Here is a 7,500-nt window from a genome sequence, read left to right on the forward strand (position 1 = left end):
AAAACTCTAATGAAAGCTAAGAAATCCTAAATTAAAATCTATCTAAATCATTGGTCCAATTGCCTTCAATTCAGGTTAGAAGAGTAAGCAGTAAATGTCAATCTCAGAATTCAGCAATCTATCAATTTGGATCATTCGAATGAATCATGATTGAGCCTTGGTTTGATGAAACCCCAAGGTCATGAACAGCCTCTCTCAAGCGCATGTTCATCCTATGCATGAGTGACGGTTATTCTATCTCTAGCAAGAATCTAATCCCCATGCATGCATTTCTTCAAACACTTCTAAGGCATCAATTCAAATCTGAATTGATCACCAACTGAATTGTGCAAGTTATCTCTAACCTTGCACTCAATTCAGTTCTTGAATAGTAGATCTGAATTCCTAGAGTCTCTCTCAAGCACTCTAGGAATTCCAAGCTGTAGATTAATTCGCCCAATCTGAAATTTGCAGATCTGAATTCTCTTTCAAGCAATTCAGATCTTGCAATCTCAGATCTGAGAATTCAGATCTGAGTTTTGAAGGTTAGTTGGCCGAATTGATCTGCAATCACACCCTTATTCAAGAAACTTCAAGTACAATGCATGATCATTTGAATGAATCAAAAAGAATTAGATTGCTGAACTGAAATTTTACAAGCTGAAATACATCAAGGAAGAATGGAAACAAGGAGAAAGAAGAAAGAACATATAACTAAGAAACTGAATTCAAATCAAAAGAGAATGAAACTACAAATGATTTATTACAAAAAATCTTTGAATCACAATCCCTCAATTCGAACTCACCTTCTTCTTCTAGCTTGCTTGTCTTGAACTTCCTTCAGCCCTTCTTCTTCTTCTTCCTTGCGCCTAGCCTTCTTCTCTTCTCTTCTCTCAAGGTGGCTGAACCTCTAAGAGTGGGAGAGCCTTTCTCTCAAGCAATTGAACAACTTTCTCCCCTCCTAGAGGCCTCCTTATATAGTTTTTCAAGGGGGCTCTTGCCCCTTCTTGAAGCCTCTAGAATGGGGTGTATTACACCCCTCATGAACCTTCTAGAGTGCTCCCTCCTTCTCTTCAAGAAACTCCTAGAAGTTGCCGCCCCTAGCTCCCTTTGGGCTGCTATTTGGGCTACAACTTAGCTTGCTTTTGAGCTCATGTGGGCTACACTCTAGGCTGTTATTTGGGCTAAAAATGGGCCTTCCTTGCTGGGCCGAATTCTCCTCATAGCTAGGCTTTATTTTCTGGGGTTTTCTCAAGGAATTCACTTGCTCTTTTTGGGCCGAAGTGCTCTCTCTTGCTTCCACGACCGGGCTGGACTGAAATTGGTCTTTTTGAACCTTCTTTTCTTGCCTTTTTCCTTCCTTCTCTTGGATTGATTATCCCTGAACCTATTCTTAGCATTAAGCTAAATTAAGGCAAAAATTAATAAAACCGGCATAAAAATCCATGCTAAAGTCCTCAAAAATTATAGATAAATTGTAAGTTCATCAAATACCCCCACACTTAAGCTTTTGCTTGTCCTCAAGCAAAGACATCAGCCATAAACTTAACATTCCCCCCTTCTGTTCTCACCATTTACCTGGTGAACTTTTTAAGATAGAAATGCATTGAGTAGTCGGGGAACTTTTGTAAGTGCTCAACTCTTATTCTTGTAAATTACCAATTAAGATATGTATCAGATCCAAGGAAAGGAGAATATGAATTTCATCATAGTCTAGCCTTCACTCCTAATTCATATATAAATCAGCTCCTTAATTGTCAAGGTTAATAATCAAATTTCACTAAGTTTCGCATCTGTAACTGAATCTCAATGAGAGTTCAACTTTAGAGTGCCCCTTTGAACCTCAGCTATCACCACATTTTCTTAATTCTAGGGGTGAGTGCATCTTATGCTCCATCTCACCCTTTTCTTTTCTTTTTTTTTTTTTTTTTTTTTTTTTTTCGGTGTGAGTGCATTTTATGCTCCATCTCACACACTTTTCTCTCTCTTTTACTTTTCTTTTTTTTTTTTTTTTTTTTGGTGTGAGTGCATCTTATGCTCCATCTCACACTGGTCACTTACTTGAGGTAGGTAAATAGGACTCATGTTCTGAGCTGCTAGTTTTACTATTCAGCTCAAAATAGCGGAGTCAATTTGGGCTTTTGTCCTTCTTTGCAATTATTGAACCTCAAGAATCAACACTTCAGATGTGCACTTAGCTTTCTTGACCATTAACAATGAAATCAAGGGCTTCCATACACATGAAGGAAGTTAGGGCTAGTCATGCTGAAAGGCATATTCAGCTCCCCTTTTCTCTTGCATATATCAAATTGGGTCATTCACAAGAATAAAAACTTAACAAGTACATCAGTCTCCCTCAACTCATTGAATTTCTTCTTAAAAAAATCATCAAATAAATAGTAATGAACTTGAGGGGTTCCAGTCTTTTTTTGGGTTATGTCATTGCCTGCATATGTGTGTTGGGGTGCATGGTTTCAGCCCTCATACCCTAGCCTCGGGCTCACTCCCCCACACTTAAGATGAACATTGTCCTCAATGTTCGTAGTGTTAGGCAGTAACAATAAAACTAGCAAGAGCATCAACAAGTAATAGGAGGTATTTAGAGGACTTCCCTGAAGATCATTCTTAAATTCTACAATATGTTGTCGGTGGAAAACTTCTTCTGCTAGAAATCACTTGCAAACTAGAAGAGGAGATCAGTATCTTTATTCAATTAAATTCTAAGAAAAACTAACTAAACTTAAATGCTATGAAAAATAAAAACAAAAAGCAAGTAAGACAGTTTATGACTAAGTATCTGAATTGGGAATTCTCCCAACAGCCTCTTGTTCCCTTGGGTTTACCATGGTGTTACTAGGTAAGGTACCCGGAGCCCTTTCTGAAATCATCTGTGCCAGCTGCCCAACCTGAGTTTCCAAGTTCCTTATCGATGTTTCGTTTTTCTGAAATCTATTTTCCGCACTAGCTATGAACTTGGTCATCAGCTCCTCCAAGTTAGATTTCGGTTCCGGCTGATAGAAGTTTTGGTGGAAAGGCTTAGGTGCATGCTGATTCAGGTGGCCTCTCCATCCGGGGTTATGGGCATGATGGTACTGATTTCCTGGCTGTCTTGTAAAGTTGCCAACAAAGTCTACTTGTTCTGTGGACTGAAAAGTCTGACTGCCAACTTGGAATTCAGTGCTATCATGGCCTCCCCCACACTTATCATACTGTACATGCATAGCTGCCATCTGCATCTCATCAAATTTTTTGCTAAGTGCTCCTATTTGTGCAGAGAGAGCTGTGTATGTATCCACATTATGAAGGTCATGCTGCTTTCTAACTGGTGTCCTTTCTGAATGCCATTGGTAGTTATTGGCTGCCATCTCCTCGATGAGTGCATGGGCAACCTCGGGAGTCTTATTGTTTATGGAGCCCCCAGCTGCTGCATCTAAGATGGTCTTGTTTGAATCGGTCAGACCATTATAAAATGTTTGCACCTGCAGCCAAATCGGAAGGCCATGGTGAGGAACCCTCCTTAGTAGCTCTTTGTAACGTTCCCAGGACTCATAGAGAGATTCCCCCTCTTGTTGGAAAAATGTAGTGATGTCATTCCTCATTTTAGCAGTTTTAGAAGGGGGAAAATATTTAGAGAGAAAACGACTGGCCATTTCATCCCATGTGGCTATAGATCCTGCCGGTAATGAGTTCAACCAAGCTTTGGCTTTATCCTTCAAAGAAAATGGGAATAACCTCAGCCGGATGGCATCATCACTTACACCATTGTGTTTGAAGGTGTCACAGATTTCCAAGAAGTTAGCAATATGGGCATTCGGATCCTCATGGGCCATACCACAAAACTGAACCGTATTTTGTATCATTTGGATTATGGCCGGTTTAATTTCGAAGTTATTGGCAACAATAGTTGGCCTGATAATGCTGGAGACAGTCCCGGTGAGGGTGGGCTTGGCATAATCCATCATAGTTCTTTGTTCAGCCATTTCTTGTGCTTCTTGTCTGACTTGCTTAGCAGCTCTCAAACGGACACGGAGAGTCCGTTCAATCTCCGGGTCGTAAAGGATCTCTTCCAGTTCAGGTCTGCTTGTCATAAACTGTAAAGGTCAAAGCAATAAAAAGGCCAATATTCACAAAAGAAAATAAATAACTAATCCTATTACAACTGAAAATGTAAAGTGAAGTATTGGAATATACAAACCTACATCCTAAAATAAATAAATGCAGCTAACTAAAAGCATATCAACATCTTATTCAATATACAAAATTCAGTAGCAATTTACAAACAGGTCTGAATTCAGTAATCTCTGAGTAGAACAACAGTTTACAAATTCCTCTTCTTTATATTGCTGAAATCAGGGACGGGATTTAATTACACAGATCTAAACTGCTGAGAGCTGAAATCTCAGTAGCTACTGAGAACAGTAATATACAGTTATGAAATCTTAGCAGCTACTGAGGACAGCCAAGTGCGGATCAGCAGTGATTGTGTTCAGGTCTGAGTTTCATATTAAAAGGCTCTTCTGTGCTACTGAAGGTCAATCAATGTACAAATGATTGATAGCAATTCAGACATCAGTTCTATACAAAATTGAGATCAGCTCTGAAATCTCAGAAGCCACTGAGAACAACAATAAATATAATAGCAGCTGCTGATAACAGTACAGTTGTGCTCAGGTCTGATTTCCATATTGGAAGGCTACTAAATATCAGATCTGAGCCCACTGTTTTGATGAGCTATGCATCACCAAACACCAGATGGAGTAGCCATACTAAAACTGAGCAATTCAGCAGGATAACCTACTGATATCAGCAATGAAACATGCTGTATACAGATCTGCACAAAACCAAAATCAATCAGTTAGTAAAAAAAAAAAATCTGAAATCAGACCTGTATTCACCATGGTGTGGCTGCTGGGATCTTATTTTCTTTTTCTTTTCTTTTTCTATTTTTCTTTTCTTTTCTTTTTTTTTTTTTTTTTTTTTAAAGGAAGAAAACTAAAACAAAATACAGCAATGCAACCAAAATCTTTTTGGATGAGTGCAGGTCTGATTGATGAATGCAATTCAGATCTGAACTCATTTTGAGATTTATTTATTTATTTATTTATATATATATATATTTTTTTAGAACCAAAAGAAGAAGAGAAATTTGATTTGCATAAGCTACATTAAAACTGAAACTAAGGATGGAACAATCAAGTATCAAGAGAAGAAACATGGCTCCATCAATGTAGCCCTTGATGGAGTATACACTTATTGGAATGTAGTACACATGGCTGCACACACCCATTCAGATCTGCTAGACTTTCTATTCATGCATAGCTGAAATCAGAGCTATCTATCTTGAAAAAAAAAAAATTTCAAAGATCAGCCTAGGACAATTCACAATGCCAATTTAGTAATGTTAATTGTAATACAAACCTGTTCAAAACCTGCCCTGGTTCAGTCTTGCTGTAGCAGGTCTGCTATAGTAGCCCTGCTATAGGTCTGAACTCTAATAGAAAAAATGGTGTGGAAGTGCCACTTTTCATGAAATCTCTTGAGGCATAAAAAATTCTCAGATTAAATATACTTTTCTTCAACCAAATCAGCTCAGATAGATCGGAGTACAAGTTATTTAATACAGCAAAGTATGCCCTGTATCCTGCTCTGTTCACAACCCCAGTTCAGATCTAGGTGATTGCAGATTCGAATTTTTTTTTTTTTTTTTTTTTTTTTTTTTAACCATGACTATCCAATTATTTTTGGGAGATAGCAGATTTTTTGTAGGGTGTATTGGGGTGAAGATAACCCCCAATTACCCTTTGAATTTACATCAGTTCAGGACTGAGTTCAAGAGAACTCAGATCTGAACTGTTGCAGATCTGCTACAGCAGAACTCAGATCTGAACTCAGATCTGAGTTCTGATCCGAATCCTTGGTTTCCATGGTTCTTTCTCTCTCTCTTTTTTTTTTTTTTTCACTATCTAAATATATATTTTTTTTTCTTTTTGCAACGAAAGAAAAGAATAATAAAGGGCTGAGAACAGATATTTTTTTTCTGAGTATTGCAGTTCTGCTATAGCAGAGTTCAGGTCTGAACTCAAGTCTGAGTTCGGATCAGAAATCTCAATTGCCTTACCTTCAGTTATTGCTACCAAATTGTTTTTGGGGAATAGCAGAAGTGCCCTAGGGTGAATTGGGGTGGTGATGACACCCAATTCCCCTCAAAATTTCATCAGTTCAGGTCTGAGTTCAGAGGAACTCAGATCTGAACTGTTGCAGATCTGCTGTAGCAGAATTCAGATCTGAACTCAGATCTGAGTTCTGATCCGAATTCTCAATTGCTCCTCTTATTGTTCAAAAGATCTCCCCTTTGTTTTTTTTTTAATTTGTTTTTTTCTTTTTGTAATGAAAGAAAGAAAAAAAAAAATAAAAATAAAGTCTGAAACACAAGCAACTCTTTTCGGCTGAGTGCTGCAGATCTGAAATCTGCTGATCTGAGTGCCGAATGCAACTCAGATCTGCAACACTCATGTTTTTTGTGAAATATTTTTTTTCTTTTTTTTTTTTTTATTTTTGAAGGGAACAACATCAAGATTGAATAGAAATCAAATATGCCTTTATTAAAATGAAATTGAAACCAGAAAAAGAGAGTAATCTACTTAAGAAAGAAGAAACATAACTACATGAGTACAGCAGTTGCAGTCCAAGCTGAAATGAAAAAGTTATCAAATTAACCCAACTATGAATGCAATGCTGAATGAGATCAGATTAAGAATGCTCAATGTTTCCTAATATTGCTTCTCTAAATTCCCCGGCAACGGCGCCAAAAACTTGATGTGTGGCTCATTGTGACACTAGCAAGTGCACTAGCCGTTCAAGTAATAAAGTAGTGAGTGAAGTATCGTTCCCACGAGGATTTAGGAAACAATTACCAATACTAAATTGAACATTTCTTATCTGATCAACAAATAAATCAAAACTCTAATGAAAGCTAAGAAATCCTAAATTAAAATCTATCTAAATCATTGGTCCAATTGCCTTCAATTCAGGTTAGAAGAGTAAGCAGTAAATGTCAATCTCAGAATTCAGCAATCTATCAATTTGGATCATTCGAATGAATCATGATTGAGCCTTGGTTTGATGAAACCCCAAGGTCATGAACAGCCTCTCTCAAGCGCATGTTCATCCTATGCATGAGTGACGGTTCTTCTATCTCTAGCAAGAATCTAATCCCCATGCATGCATTTCTTCAAACACTTCTAAGGCATCAATTCAAATCTGAATTGATCACCAACTGAATTGTGCAAGTTATCTCTAACCTTGCACTCAATTCAGTTCTTGAATAGTAGATCTGAATTCCTAGAGTCTCTCTCAAGCACTCTAGGAATTCCAAGCTGTAGATTAATTCGCCCAATCTGAAATTTGCAGATCTGAATTCTCTTTCAAGCAATTCAGATCTTGCAATCTCAGATCTGAGAATTCAGATCTGAGTTTTGAAGGTTAGTTGGCCGAATTGATCTGCAATCACACCCTTATTCA

The sequence above is a fragment of the Nelumbo lutea genome, chromosome 3 (assembly GCF_056320005.1).
Source record: "Nelumbo lutea isolate HS-2025 chromosome 3, American lotus-T2T, whole genome shotgun sequence".
NCBI lineage: Eukaryota > Viridiplantae > Streptophyta > Magnoliopsida > Proteales > Nelumbonaceae > Nelumbo > Nelumbo lutea.